At 41.8% G+C, this 16,357-nt stretch overlaps 1 long non-coding RNA gene across 2 annotated transcripts in view; it reads left to right on the forward strand.

Annotated features, from left to right (window-relative positions):
• Positions 1–9,327, forward strand: part of LOC140204163 (uncharacterized) — a 95,635-nt gene extending 86,308 nt beyond the window's left edge. The window contains exons 1-3 of one of the 2 annotated variants that reach the window (XR_011887541.1): positions 6,436–6,558; positions 6,684–6,833; positions 8,842–9,327. This is a non-coding gene — a long non-coding RNA (uncharacterized lncRNA). Of the gene's footprint in view, positions 1–6,435; positions 6,559–6,683; positions 6,834–8,841 lie in introns of those variants that run through there. The other variant, XR_011887542.1, reaches the window with a different exon arrangement.
• The last annotated feature ends 7,030 nt before the right edge of the window (positions 9,328–16,357 follow it).

The raw sequence follows: 16,357 nt of genomic DNA on the forward strand, positions 1-16,357 counted from the left end.
CAGCAGCCAGGGCATGCCCTTTTCTCACTGTTACCATCAGGTAGGAGATACAGAAGCCTGAAGGCACACACTCAACAATTCAGGAACAGCTTCTTCCCCTCTGCCATCCGATTCCTGAATGGAATTTGAAGCTTTGGACACTACCACACTTTTTTTAATATACTGTATTATACTGCTGCTGCTAAGTTAACGAATTTCACGTCACATGCTGGTGATAATAAACCTGATTCTGATTCTGATTCCATGACTCTATGAAGAATATGATGCCATTAGAGAGAGCACAGTGGAGATTTATGAAGATATTGCCAGGTAGAAAAATATAGTTATAAGCAGAGATTTCTGTTGCTTTCTGTGGAACAATGGATACACAAGGAGATTTAATTAAGCCGTGCAGTGCTACAGAAGGCTGGAATTGGGTGAACAAGAAGGACCCTGGCAAAGAGTTAATAAGCAGAGCACATAAATTTAAGTTAATTTGTAAAAATAATAAAGAAGATTTTAGATTAGATTAGATTATGAGGACACACAGTCCTCTTTTATTGTCATTTAGTAATGCATGCATTAAGAAATGATACAATATTCCTCTGGTGTGATATCACAGAAACACAGGACGTACCAACACTAAAAAACTGACAAAAACCACATAATTATAACATATAATTACAACAGCGCAAGCAATACCGTAACTTGATGAAGAACAGGCCATGGGCACGGTAAAAAAAGTTCAAGGTCTCTTGAAAGTCCCACATCTCACGCAGACGGGAGAAGGAAGAAAACTCTCCCTGCCATGCCTGACCACAGTCTGACTCTGAGTCGTCCGAAAACTTCGAGCCTCCGACACCGAGCACCATCTCTGCCGAGTGCTTCGAACCCAGCCTCGGTCGCCAGCAGCGGGCAAAGCCGGGGATTTTGGGGCCTTCCCTCCGGAGATTCTCGATCGCACAGTAGCAGCGGCAGCGAACTGGGCATTTCAGAAGTTTCTCCAGATGTTCCTCCATGGTTCTCACGGCTGTCTCCATCAAATCAGAATTGCGCACGGTACCCTACTTAAGAAATATGATATCATTTCACCGGAGAGCTGCGTGCGCTGCGTCGCACCGCCATCTTCTCCTCCTGCCAACTATTTGAAAGATAGAAAATAATCTATCAAGGTTGTAATGGGGTCCTGGAATAAACCACCTTCACTAATAAAAGATCTTTGAATGAGTACTTAAAGAATCATATCTCATAAGACAAGGAACAATGAACCAAGAGCTCAGATGTGAGTGGAATAGTTCATTTTGACTCATATCTACAAGATAAGCTGAATGACCATATGGGTCAGATCTTCAAACTATAATCAGGTTTGGTCCTTCCCTGTTTAATGCTTCTATGAACTCTTCATAATATTTTTTGTAACTACTTCCCTAAGTTATTGGAAAATTGTTAGATTCCCTGATAAAAATAGTCAAAAATTGAAATGTTTACCTGCAAATACTATTAATAGTGCTTCATAGTTCTTTAAAATGTGTCCCCAAAGTGCAGTAGGATAACAACATTTGCCTGAGATCTTTTTGTTTCCTAATAGTATTACTCACCTTATTTTCCTATTGAGATTAAAAAGCAGAGAACACTTCAAAAGACACAATTTAAAAAAAATTGTGATATTACCTTAAGAGACAATTTCTCAGAAGCAGGAAGCTAGGTCTAAATATATATCTAATTGAATGTGGTTACTAAATGGAGTACATGGGCAAAGGGAAGTTATCAGCTTCACAGATAACGCCTGGCAAAATTGCAAGAACAATCAGAAAGGTTACTGGAAGAAAGCATGGGCTAAAAATAATTTCATACTTTAAATAGATGGAAGTGTGTTCAATTTAGAATTATCTTAAAACTGTCTGAAATAAAAAATGTCAAAGGAAAAGTGGTCAATTTTTGCATATCTCAAGAGCAGTACAAAATGCTCCTGCACAGCTAAAGGTTTGGTGACACATAAAAGAATTATATTGTATAATTCAATATATAACAATATACAATTATAGAATATACTCATATTGTAAAATTCAGAGTGAGCTGTTAGCAACTCCTTACGCAGCTCACAGACGTGTGAGAGTGACTTCCAGATTCCACTATGTAAAAATGACTTGTACCTCTTTAAGTTAAAGTGTAAACTTCAAATAGTGGACACTAGCAAAGATAATTCTGTATTCTGATGACAAATTGACAGGGGCCATATTAGGAGAGCAGTATTAATGTACAGTAATTCTGTACCTAGTTAGTAACAGGAAGGAGAGAGATTTTTTTCACCAGTCATGTTACAAGTGTACAGTATAGGCAACTTTCTCATCACCAGGAAAAAGTAGCAAAACTTTGCCAAGAACTAGAAGCAACGCAGGAAATAACACCCAATCTCACCAGATGTGTCAAGAGACAGAAACACAGAACTTGCTGTTTTAATAATTTCTCATGATTTATAGAACACCTAACAGTCCTGTCCATCCTCAAATCTCTGGAAAAACGTTAACCACCATTTTAAAATCCATTTGATTATTGTAGCACAAGGAATCAGAATCTTCAACATAGCAATATTTTATTTCAAGTGTGCAGTAGATAATGCATTCTGCTGTAAGCTGAAAGGACAGCGAGGAGAGCCCAGGCCACAGACATCAAGAACCCATCCACTGAAAGAAAGATACTATCAGTATATCAGCAATCACTAACGAGTTCTTACCAAATGTTCCTCCATTGAGGCCGCACTCAGTTTTAGCTGATTTTTAGTGTTTTTTTGGGATTCATGGGGATGATACTGGGGACAGTGAGAGGAGCTGGGTCATTTTAGGGGTTAAGGATGGGGATATGGGGGAATTAAAGGACAGGCCAGAGTCTTAAGACTGCTCCTTATATGAGCCCCAACAACACTGACATGGGATATCAGTGAACCAGGCTGGGATGGTTGGACAAAGGTTGTTGCAACCACCCCCATCAAGGTCAGCAAGTTGGAGTCAGGGTTCCATGTAGTCAGGAGGAATGAGGTCTAACTTGCTGGGTTTGCAAGTTAATGAGATGAGAGTTCGAGGCCTAGTGTTTGGGGTCCCATCACTGGTGAGTCTAGATTTTGAGGCCTGATGTTTGGTGATCACCAGGTCCTGGGGACAATGCTGAGGATTGGGGCCCAAGGGCTGTCTTGGAAGTCTGTGTGTCCAAGTCCATTGGAGGCTGAAGGCCAAAGAAGTCTAGGGGTTAGGGGGTAGTGTACCTGCAAGAATAGGAGGGAGGATTGCTTTGCTGTTGATTACTTGTGTGAAACCTCTAATATATAATATTAAGCTTTGTCAACCATCAAGCATATGGCTGCCTTAGTGGATACTGAGCACTCTATGTAGGAATATTTGGCACAAGCAAAAGCATTGCTTAGAGATGCCATACTGGGAATGTTTAGTCTCTGGGAACTGCATTAGAGAATAACTTGCCAAGAGCTTAATTTAGATTTCAGAATCCCTATTGTCTGTTCTCCCACTTTCTGATACCACAAATACCTGGCAAATTATTAGGGAAATAATTTAGAAATTAAAATGAATGTATTTCTCTCACATGATTCCAATACAGGTTTCCCCCACCATCTGAAGGTACAGCGTTCCTATGAAACGGTTCGTAAGCCGAAATGTTGTAAGTGAAGAAGCAATTACCATTTATTTATATGGGAAAATTTTGTGAGCATTCGCAGACCCAAAAATAACCTACCAAATCATGCCAAATAACACATAAAACCTAAAATAACAGTAACATATAGTAAAAGCAGGAATGATATGATAAATACACAGCCAATATAAAGTAGAAATACTTCTCTACAACGATTGCCTGCACAGATCTCCGTAGCGAAAATCTCACGCAAGCGCTCTCGGCAGAAAATCTCATGCAAGCGCTGTTGGCATAAACACATGCTCTCCAGTAACCTTTAAGCTATGAAGCTGCCAAATCTACCAAATAACACGAAAAAATACACAGCCTATATAAAGTAGAAATAATGTATGTACAGGGTAGTATCACTTACGGGAATCGGGAAGACAGCTTGCCGAGCACACGGATGATGGTGTGTTAGACTGAATCGTCGCAGGTTGGGGTGGTGCAGTAGCCCCCACCCTCCAGGCCGCTGAACCGATACATTGCCACGAAGAATGCATCGGTAGCCGGGAGGCACACAGCACATCTTTAAGAAAAAAGCTGAAATAAACATGCTAATTAATTAGGTGCCGCCCGGCATGTAATCGTTGGCCCAGATCAGTGCCGATTTCCGATTGTGTCATCTCTGATTTGGGCCGACAATTACGTGTCGGCGGCACCTAATTAATTAGCATGTTTATTTTGGCTTTTTTCTTAAAGATATGCTGCGTGCCTCCCGGCTACTGCTGCATTCTCCGTGAATCAGTACAGTATCTGTCCGGGGCCCGGGGGTTGGGGTGGTGGGACACAGGGGTGTCATCTCATCGTTGATCAGGGCAGGCAGCTCATTTTCTCCTATGACTACCCGCCTCGATGTCAAAGGTCGAGGTTCATCGTCTGCTGTGGCTGATGTGGAAGGCTTGCTTGACTGCCGAACCTCACGCATTTTTCTATCACCAGTTCTTTGTAAGCACTCAAACCATCCTGCAAATATCCCCTAAACCTATGTACCCTTTCAAAATTAAAGTCGTACTTTATCATTGCTGCGAAAGTCTCATGCAGTTGCTTCACTTTCGCTACTGCATTCGGTTTCGATTGTTATCCTTTCCTCTTCCAATTGCATCAGCTCTTCATCTATCAGATCTTGGTCATGGGATGCCAAACCCTTTCAACATCATCTTCGTCAGCTTTCACAAGCCAAACTCACTTTGTCCTTGCTTCTTTCACCACGATCAAAATGCTTGATTATGCTGTGTAACACCCTTACGAGCTCTTTCAGGCTTTTCCGACACCTTAGAACTCATCTTGCTAATGGCTGCTCAATGCAAGGTGGTTAGGCAATGCAGTTCCGAATCCGGGGGAGAGCGGCTGCTCGGGGCGCACGCTGCCTTTTATTGCATGCTGATTTTTCATCGTGCGCTGCTTTTCTTTGTAACAGTGAAAACACCTTCTGAAAGCGAAAACAGGGTACTAATATAGGTCTTTCGTAACAGTGAGGTTTCGTAAAGTGAACGTTCGAAAAGCGGGGGACACCTGTAATGCTATTTCCTTGCCTCTTCTATCTGCTTTCAACTCTATTCAGAGGATATTCCTATGATTCAGATCCACTAGAACTCAAAGTGATTATTCTTGACTTCCAACCCTTTAAGGACTATAATTTCTCACAGTCCCTTATTTCATCCACACCTGTTTTGATGAATGCACCCTTCCATACTATGCCTCTGCCTCTGAAAGTCTTCCTTTTCCCCCTACTGAGGCTTACCCTTCATATTGTCAATAGTGCACTCAACCATTTCATTTCCCGCACTTCTGTTCTTATCCCTTCTCACCTTCCAGAACAAGGGATTCCCTATTCCTCACTTTCCACCCCATTTCCCCCCATATTCAAAGCATCCCCAATGTAATGCCACATTTTGGACACGTGGTTCTCTCTCTTCCCCTCTCATTGTCCTGAAAGAATAATTTCCTTTGTGATGGGCTGGTTTACTCTTCCATTTCTGCCAATACCCTCTCTCCTTCCCAAGCAATCTCAGAAGCTGCAGCACATACCCTTTCAGTCTCTCCTTCCCTATCAGTCAAAGCCTCACATAAGGTTTCTATGTAAAGCAGAGATTTACATAATGTGATGTTTTGGCTGCTCAATGTGGCCTCTGCATTGGGAAGATGAATTACATAGTAACAGGGCACCCTGTTCAGGTTACAAGTATAACGATGAGCTTTTACTTCCCTGTCATTTAAATTTTTCACTCCGCTCCTGCTGTGGCTGTTTTTCCTAAACACTATCTCAATGAAGGGTAATGGAGGTCAAATAAGAGCACCCCATCCTCCATACTAGAGCCCCCTGTATACAGGTTGGTGGCTGGACAACCAGATGTTTGATAGTTTCCAATAGCTTTTGAAAAGGTAGAGGGTTATGAGTAAGAATTCTTTGTGACCTATATGAAACAACTTGCAACAAATAGCCAAGGCACATATCAGAATATTTCACAGCAGCACAGCAGTGTCAACAGCAGCTCAGAAATATGCATAAATTTTGAAGCTGGGCTCTTTAAATTTTTTTTTGCCTTCTTTCAAGTGTCTAATATTCTTGGGCTTTCAACAAGTAAGTAAAATAACCAGTTAAAACAAGACAGAAGCTGCACAAATTAGTCTGTCTGGTTTAAATAGCATACTGCTTTTATCTGATAAGTTTGTAATCGCTCCGGAAATAAGTTACCACCTCTTGTGGTCACCAGAGGTAACTATCTGGAAAATAATCAGCCGTATTAAAGTAAAGTTAATTGAGAAAGGCCTGACCAGAAAACGCAAAGCAGTGTCCAGAGGTTAATAGAGTAATATTAACATTTTCATCAGCAGGTGAAAGGTCACATCGGAGTATGATGCCTACGAGTTTATGCTATTTTATCAAGCAAATATGTAAGAATTGTATACTTTTCCTTTACTAATGCTGCCAATGAAAGAATTTGGAAGGAGTCTAGGACTCTGAGTAGAGGATGCCATTCATAATCTGAAGGTTACTTTTTTTATTTTATGTTCTGAAGGTTGCAGGAAATCCGAAGTTCTCCCCCAGACAGTGCCAGGAAAGAATTGTTTGATGCCTAGTTTCTTCAAAGAGTGTGGAAAGAACACGGATGATGTCACAGCGAGTAGAGGAGATGGAAGATAATCTCTGGACAGGAAATGATCGATTGGCAAGTACAATGAAGCAGCCAACTATCAAAGGGCTCTAATCAGTAAATATTTACCCTATTAATTTGTGAATTCCTGCCTGTCAAGTTGCTATATACAGACATGTAGGCCTGCTGTCTGTGTAAATACAGCTGAACGCTGACATGAGTATATTGTGCAGATGATTCCTTTGTGGAATAAGTAAAATATCCCATGTGTCTAACTGTGCTCCAGAGAATTCACTGCAATGCTGCTATATTGTCTAGGGGAGTCAATCTTTTTGACCATTTCACCTCTAAATTGCTTCCTGCTTTATTTATTATTCATTTAATTTCTTTCTGAATCATTTGCTGATCTCTGAGATTCTCAGTAAAATGTATCATTTAAGTGTAGGATTGCAGATACTGTGGAATAGATTCTTTATGACCAAATCATCCTGGCCTTCAGCATGCATTTTTGAAAAAGAAAGAAAATGTTTTTTTTTGGGTCAAGTCAGCAACATTTTTTTACCATTAACTTATGCAGCCACTTTTCTAAGAATATTGTTTTAATGATCAGAATTTGCACCACCACAAATTAGATAAAAACCAGTAAGTGCTGGTCAGGCAGCATGGTTTGGGTTTCAAAGACCTCACAGACACGGGAGACAGTGAGGACTGAGAGAGATAAAACCCAGTGCAGAGAAGAGGAGGCCGCAATTGCCTTCAACTCCCACTGTTGTCTGTAAGGAGTTTGTACATACTCTCCGTGACTGTGTGGGTTTCCTCCAGGTGCTCTGATTTCCTCCCACAGTCCAAAGACGTACTGGTTGATAGGTTAATCGGTCACTATAAATTGTCCTGTGACTCAGCTAGGGTTAAATTGGATGTTGCTGTTCACCGTGGCTCAAAGAGCTCGAAGGGCCAGAGGGGCCAATTCGGTGCTATATCTCAAAAAACAAAAATAAAATCAATGAAAAGGGCGTCATCGCGTAGCCTGTTCCTACCTGGCAATGGTCTGATTTACAAGTGTTATTGACATTTGTGTCCCAATGCTTGCTGGGTTGCTTTTGATGAGGAAACTCAATAGCTGCCATTAGCAGGCTGATGAAATGTTGGGTCAAAAACTTGTTGAAATGGTATAAAACTGCAGAAGGCATGAGCAGGCTTTCTGGTGTCTCCATGCTGGGAATGACTAAACAATAAGCACCTACAACACAAACCTTAGGTAGGCTTTAGCCTGTTGGTCAGCTCATTTAGGAAGAGTAACAAGTTTTGAGATTTCTCAGTAAAACACACCTTCCTCTTTCTCTTGCTCTACCCATGCCTCCACTTAATTCATTCTCCTGATTATTTTGCTGCCTCAACACTCAGTCTCTGTAATACATTAGTCCACTCAATCTAACGTTTATTTTCTCAACTGTGACGTTTCCATTTCACAGGCATAGCTGTCTCTGTCTTAGTGGATCTGTAATATCACTGGCTAACTAGAAAATGGAGCAAGATATGCCCACATCTTAGGCTTCAATTTCAACTTCACTCTGAGTAGGTCATACTGGAGATCATTTCCAGGTGAAGCTATACCAGATGGGAAATCCATCAGGTCCTGAATGAGAAACCCCCTATTTTGACAAATTCTGGGCTGCCAGATGAAGTAGCAATTCTTCATCTACTCTGTCAAGCACTGACGCATTTTGTAAATTTCAGTGAGATCATTTCTCATTGGCTCAAACCGTAGACAGTAAGGGTTCAGCCAACTCATTTCTTCAAATCATTGAAGAAATCACACAGTGAATCTTCTTTGCTAAGATAGGGAGACCAGATCTACATGCAATATAATCTCACTAGACCTCTACATTATTGCAGCAAAGCATACTTACATGACAGAATTCCTGCTAGAATTATCAGAGAATGTTTTTTTTTTGCATTTAGTTGGAGGGCTGTTAAGGAATGGCTACCTCTGTGGCGACACCACTGACAGCATTCTATTCCTCTTTCTGTTCTGACAGAAGGTCTTAGACCTGAAATATTAACTATGTTTCTCGTTGCACAGCCTCTGCCTGACCCTCTGATTGCTGCTGACATTTTCTTTTTCTGTGACTGGAGACGTCCTTCTGGCCCAGGCTGGCCACCTTGGCTGGCTCATGGAGTTTGGGACAGCAGTCTCTGAAGAAGAATGCCTTCATAAACTCAACCCTTCTGCTGCTGACACCATGGAAGTATGTAACTTTACAAAGAAGTTCGCTGTTCACCCTGTCATGCATGGATTGATCTCCCTGCTGACGTCAAGACCCAGTACCAGAACGGCACCATGCAGTCTCACAGAGCAGTGTTCTAGGCCCAGCCATCTTCAGCTGCTCCATCGAAGAATTTTCCTTCCACCATAACATCAGAAGCGGAGATGTTTACTAATGATTGCATGATGTACCTTTCCATAGTTAATTTCTCAGCAAATGAAGCAGGCATTGCTGGGAAGTAACAAGATTTAGGCAATATTCAGACATGGGCTTACAAGTAGCAAGTAACATTCAGAATCAGAATCAGGTTTGTTATTAGTGAAATATGTCTTTAAATCTGTTGTTTTGTAGTAGAAATACGGTGTAAGACATGAAATATATTATAAGTGACAAAAATCAATAAATAGTGTGAAAGATGAATAATGAGGTAGTGTTCACGGGCCGTTCAGAATTTTCATATGAGGGGAAGAAGCTATTCTCAACATGTTGAGTGTGGCTCTTCACACTATGAAGTACTATGGAAGTGCCAGCAATGACTCTCCCCATCAAAAGGATTTAAACGCCATACCGCTTATACTTGATGGACATTCAGAACATTATATGGCACAGTCATATAAGTACCTTGGCTACAAGAGCTGGTCAGGGGCTGGGTATCTTGCAGCAAATAACTTACTTCCTGGAACCCAACTCCTTCCCCCCATCTACAGGTTACAAGTCAGGACTGTAATGGAATACACTCTACTTGATAGGTATATTCAGTGGCTCCAGCAACTATATAAGACAAAAGAACCCGTCCAATTTAAGGATGATCAACTCTTGGAAGTGCTGTGTAATAGAGTGTTGGGGGGACAAACAGAACTGGGTAAGGTCTCATTGGGAATCACACAAGTTCTGCTTACTGCTTCTGTTGAGTGCAAACTACCCCTAAGATATTTCACCTGGATTGGAGCCAATTGCATGATTTTTTTTCTGGCTTCAGAGCACAAAACCCATCCTTGTTATAGTGATGCAAAAAATAGGTGAAATCCAGCTACTAGGTAACCCTTTCTGTATCCCTGAACCTCGCTTTCTTTCTGTATGGCTTTCACTCCCAGCATGCCTTGCTTACATTTAAAGCTGCCGAAGCGTTTCCTTTGTCTCTTAGCTTGTGGAGGGGGTGAGGCTGACATTTAACTGCTTTCTTTTGCCCTCGAACTTTGTTTGCAATGCATGCTCCGGGAATTCACAGGACACATCCAGCTGTCAAACGGAAGGCTGCTTCCAGAGAATAGTCCTGACTCCGTAGAATGCTTTTGCAAATAAATTCACCCTCCGCCTCCTCAAGAGGAACGAGAGCAGCTCTGAGGGACAGTGCGCATGAAAAGCTCCTGAAAGAGTCTCACTGTGATCTGAGAAGCGAATGTATAGTTCAGAACAATCAGGGTGATGCTACACAACTCGCTTTTGCTGAGATCCGCCTCTTGCCTTTCACGGATCCGATGGGGTGAATGAGAAGCTATCGTCTGGTCAGAGCAGAGTTCAAAAGTCATTGTTCAGGCAAAGAACTGAAGGCTGTGAGTGACAGGGTACTCCTGAGCAGTTCCCAAGCTGGCCAGGCAAAATGAAATGCCTGGTTACAATGAGCTGGAAAACTGAGGAGAGGAATTTTTCTAAGTACAAGCCTTTTTCCTGCTTTTTCTCCCTGATGTCCTCCCCATCTGTCCCTCTGCCCTTCAGTTTTTCTGTTGTAATTATTCACACTGTGTCTTCTAATTTTATCTGATGATAAAGAGGAAAGTAAAAGAGGCCATTCAGTGCCTTGGGACTAGGCTATCTCCTAGTCCATTCCCTCACACCTTGTTTCCCTGTGCCTCTCCAATTTACTGTATTCCCTCTAACACATCTATCAACTTGTTTATGATTACCCTACACTAAGGGATCCTGATGAAGGGTCTTGGCCCAAAACGTTGACTGTTGATTTCCTTCCGTAGATGCTGCCTGACTTGCTGAGTACCTCCAGCATTTTGTGTTAGTTACTAAGTCTAGACAGTTAGACTTACTTCAGTCTCTCAGGTACTGAGGAACAATATTTCACTTATATTTATTTAGAGATACAGCGCAGAATAGGCCCTTATGTGCCACCCAGCAACCCACCAATTTAACCCTCGCCTAATCACACAACAATTTATAGTGACCAATTAACCTGTAAGTCTTTAGAATGTGGGAGGAGGCCCACAGGGTCATGGGGAGAACGTATGAACACCTTACAGAGGATGCTGGGGTTGGACTCTGAGCTCCAACGCCCTGAGCTGTAAAAACGTTGCGCTAACCACTCCGCTACTGTGGCACCATGACATGATGTTACAGACGTTGTTAGTGCCATGACTCCATCAATCCCATTCCAGAAAAGTTGACAAATGGATATGATTGCCAATCAGATTGGATGTTGCTCCCTGCTTCTCTTCATAATGCTGTAAACTATTAGAATAGTAATGATCAAATGGTTTAAACCTGCTGGATCATATTACATACCATGGCCACATTAACAGCAACTCAGATTTTGCAAACGTAATGAAAACAAAGTTATCATTTTCTGTCATCACTAGATTGTGACACTGATTGCAACTTTAGGATTTCCATATATGCATGGTTAAACACAGAAATCCCGGATACTGTATGTGCGTATACCCCTTGGGTTTCTCCACCTCATACATAGGAAATCATTAAAAAAATTAAAATCTTAGATATTTATGAATAAGTCTTATGATAGACTATCCTGAAAATGTTGCTTGTGGGACTTTGAAAGCATATAAATCCACTATTCATCATCATCATTATGTGCCATGTTGTATGATGGGGGTAACCATGGCCTCCCTCTCTCTATCCATAACCATGATTGTTCTTGTCAAGTTTTTCTACAGAAGTGGTTTGCCATTGCCTTCGTCTGGGCAGCATCTTTACAAAATGGGTGACTCTAGCCATTATCAGTGGTCTTCAGACATTTTCTGCCTGGCACCAGGGATCGCATAACCAGGACTTATGATATGCACCAGCTGCTCGTACGACCTGCTCCGTAGTTTCACATGACCCTGATCGTGGGGCTAAGCAAGTACTACACATTGCCCAAAGGTGTCCTGTAGGCTAGCAGTGGGATCCTACACCTCCTTTGGTAGAGATGTATCTCCTCCCTGCCACCCATTATTACAGCTTACTAATGAATGTAATTATCCTAATACAAATATTCTTAAATTCAATGGATTTTAAAATAATATTTTTCAAAGATGTTTATTTGTAATATTTCAGCAATCAGCTCATTTTTAAATAAATGATTAATCTTTTGTAGATGCTGACATCAGCTAAAAATTTAGCTTTTTTTCCTTCCCTGTCTGCCATTGTGGTTTTCTTTACTGAGACTGGTTGCTCAGCTTGCTTGACATTGCACATCTGAGATCCCTAGATCTCAAGTGAAAATGGAAAAAGAGATGCTTTCAGCTGAGCATTCTTCAAGGTCAGTGGCAAACTCCATCCTCTCCTGCTGACACGAAATCCAAGTCTATGCAACTGTTATACATTTAAATTCTATTACACAGTTCAACTAACTTATGCTACCGAACTATGCAGAAAGAATTCCTGTGGTGTGTACATAATGTTTTCTTTAGATCAATGCATTGAGGAGCTAACTAAAGAACATGGATTTTATCAATGAGAAAGGGCTAGTTGGTCTTTTCCACCTGAATCGGTAGTTTGCTTACACTTTTCCAAACCAAGTGTACTGCTTTCGGTGGTCACAATGTGGCCTCCTCTAGACGGAAGAGTCTGAGTACAACGATGAGTCCTCTGCAATCAGAAACAGAGGACATGAGAAAAACAAAGAATTTACGGAAAAAAAGAGGGCTACAAATAACAAGTAATGGGATTGAATAAAATTGGTATGGGCTTATGAAAGGAAAACCTGCTTCACAAATCTACCGGCAATTTTTGAAGATGTAAAATCCTCAAAAACTGGTGTATGTGGCATACTTGGACGTTCAGATAGCATAAGGGAGAAGTGAGCAAAATTAAAACTAATTAGATTAGGGGTAATACACTGGCATTATAGTGAGAGGCAGATAACAGAGTGAGGAATTCAGGTGGCAGATGGAGATTAATGAAATGATAAAAGTTTCACTGCTTCGGGCCACAGCTATTTACAGTAGACATAATTCCTGAGATGACAATACTAATGTGTAAGGAGCGATTGGGTCAATTGAGGCCCATAGTAAGGGAATGTGGGGCAGTGAGAGGGGATTGCATACGACCTAATGTAATTCTAAGGGAAAGCTACCTGTCCACGCACCAGTGAGGGGAGAAACAGGATGTTTTGGCAGATAAAGGCGTGGCTGAGAAGCTGGTGCAGGGGACAGGGCTTCAGGTTCTTGGATAACTGGGGTCTCTTCTGGGAGAAGAATGACCTGTTCAAAAGTGATGGGTGGCACCTGAACCCAAGGGGGACCAATATTCTCACGAGCAGGTTTGTTAGAACTGTAGGGGAGGGTTTAAACTAACTTAGCAGGGGGTGGGACCGGAGTGAAGGGACTCAGGAAAGGACAGATGGTAAAAAGGTAAAGGTAGTGTGCAGTCAGACTGTCAGGAAGGGCGGGCAGGTGATGGGACTTAGTTGCAGTCAACAGGCTGAGTATCAAATCATTAGGGATATGGAATCAGAAAAGATAGCAAATACGGTACTCAAGGAGTTGTACCTAAATGCGTGCAGTATAAGAAATAAGGTGGGTGATCTTGTTGCAGTGTTACAGATTGCCAGGTATGATGTCGTGGCCATTACTGAATCGTGGCTGAAGGGTGGTTGTAGTTGGGAGCTGAATGTCCAAGGTTACACATTATATCGGAGGGATAGGAAGGTAGGCAGAGGAGCTGGTGTGGCTCTACTGGTAAAGAATGGCATCAGATCAGTAGAAAGATGTGACATAAGATCAGAAGATGTTGAATATTTGTGGGTTGGGTTGAGGAACTGCAAGGGTAAAAGGACGTTGATGGCAGTTATATACAGGCCTCCTAACAGTGACTGGGTGGTGGACTACAGATTACAATTGGAAATAGAAAATGCGTATCAAAAGGGAAATGTTATGATTGTCGCGGGAGATTTTAACATGCAGGTCGATTGGGAAAATCAGGTCGGTAATGGATCTTAAGAGAGTGAGTTTGTTGAATGCCTATGAGATAGCTTTTTAGAGCAGTCTGTCACTGAGCCTACTAGGGGATCAACTATACTGGATTGGGTGTTATGTAATGAACTGGAGGCAATTAGGGAGCTTAAGATAAAAGAACCCTTAGGAATCAGTGATCACAATATGATTGTGTTCAACTTGAAATTTGAAGGGAGAAAGTAAATCTGATGTAGCAGTATTTCAGTAGAGTAAGGGAAATTAAAGTGGTATGAGAGAGGAGTTGGCCAAGGTAAATTGGAAGTAGCTGCTGGCAGGGATATCAGCAGAGCAGCAATGGTGTGCATTTCTGGGAAAAATGAGGAAGGTGCAGGACATGTGTGTTCCAAAAATGAAGAAATACTCAAATGGTAAAAAAGTACAACTGTGGCTGACAAGGGAAGTCAAAGGTATTGTAAAAGCAAAAGAAAGGGCGTACAACAAAGCAAAAATTAGTGGGAAGCTAGAGGATTGGGAAGGTTTTAAAAACCTACAGAGAGCTACTAAAAATATCATTAGACAGGAAAAAATAAAATATGAAAGCAAGCTAGCAAATAATATCAAAGTGGATAGTAAAAGTTTTTCAAGTATGTTAAAAATAAAAGAGAAATGAGAGTGGATATAGGACCACTAGAAAATGAGGCAGGAGAAATAATTAGATTAGATTATGAGGACACGCAGTCTTCTTTTATTGTCATTTAGTAACGCATGCATTAAGAAATGATACAATATTCCTCCGGTGTGATATCACAGAAACACAGGACAGACCAAGACTGAAAAACTAACAAAAACCACATAATTATAACATATAGTTACAACAGTGCAACAAGACCATAACCTGATGAAGAACAGGCCATGGCACAGTAAAAAAGTTCAAAGTCTCTCGAAAGTCCCACATCTCATGCAGACGGGAGAAGGAAGAAAACTCTCCCTGCCATGCCCAACCACAGTCCAACTCTGAGTCGTCCGAAAACTTCGAGCTCTGATCAGCCCTCCGACACCGAGTACTGAGCATCATCTCTGCCGAACGCTTCGACCTCAGCCTCGGTTGCCAGCAGCAGGCAAAACCAGGGATTTTGGGGCCTTCCCTCCGGAGATTCTCGATCGCACAGTAGCAGCAGCAGCGAACCAGGCGTTTCAGAAATTTCTCCAGATGTTCCTCTGCTTCTCATGTCTGTCTCCATCAAATCAGAATTGTGCACGGCACCCTACTTACAAATACGATATCATTTCACCGGAGAGCTGCGCGCGCTGCGTCGCGCTGCCATCTTCTCCTCCCACCTTAATAACAGAGGACAAGGAGATGGCTGATGAACTAAATTAGTATTTTGTGTCAGCCTTCACTGTGGAAGACACTAGCAGTATGCCTGATGTTGTAGTGTGTGAAGGAAGAGAAGGGGGTGCAGTTACTGTTACAAGAGAGAGGTGCTCAAAAAGCTAAAAGACCTAAAGATACATAAGTCACCCAGACCAGAGGAACTGTGCATTAGGGTTCTGAAAGAGGTAGTGTTAGAGATTGTGGCAGCATTAGAAATGATCTTTCAAAAATCATTGGACTCTGGCATAGTGCCAGAGGACTGAAGAATTGTAAATGTCACTCCACTCTTTAAGAAAGGAAATTATAGACCAGTTAGCCTGACCTCGGTGGCTGGGAAGATGTTAGAGTCAATTGTTAAGGATGAGGTGATGGAGTACTTGGTGACACAGGACGAGATAGAACAAAGTCAGTATGGTTTCCTTCAGGGAAAATCCTGCCTGATGAACCTGTTGGAATTCTTTGAGGAGATGACAAGTAGGATAGATAAAGGGGATGCAGTGGATGTTGTATATTTGGACTTTCAGAAGACCTTTGACAAGGTGCCACACATGAGGCTGCTTACCAAATTAAGAGCCCATGGTATTACAGGGAAGTTACTAACATGGTTAGAGCATTGGCTGATTGGTAGGAGGCAGTGAGTGGGAATAAAAGGATCCTTTTCTGGCTGGCTGCCAGAGGCTAGTGGTGTTCCACAGGGGTTGGTGAGGGGACTACTTCTTTTTATGCTGTATATCAATGATTTAGATGATGGAATAGATAGGATTACTGCCAAGTTTGCAGATGGTACAAAGATTGATGGAGGGGCAGGTAGTGTTGAGGAAACAGGCAGGATGC

This window comes from Mobula birostris, chromosome 10 (genome assembly GCF_030028105.1).
Source record: "Mobula birostris isolate sMobBir1 chromosome 10, sMobBir1.hap1, whole genome shotgun sequence".
NCBI classification, from domain to species: Eukaryota; Metazoa; Chordata; class Chondrichthyes; order Myliobatiformes; family Myliobatidae; genus Mobula; species Mobula birostris.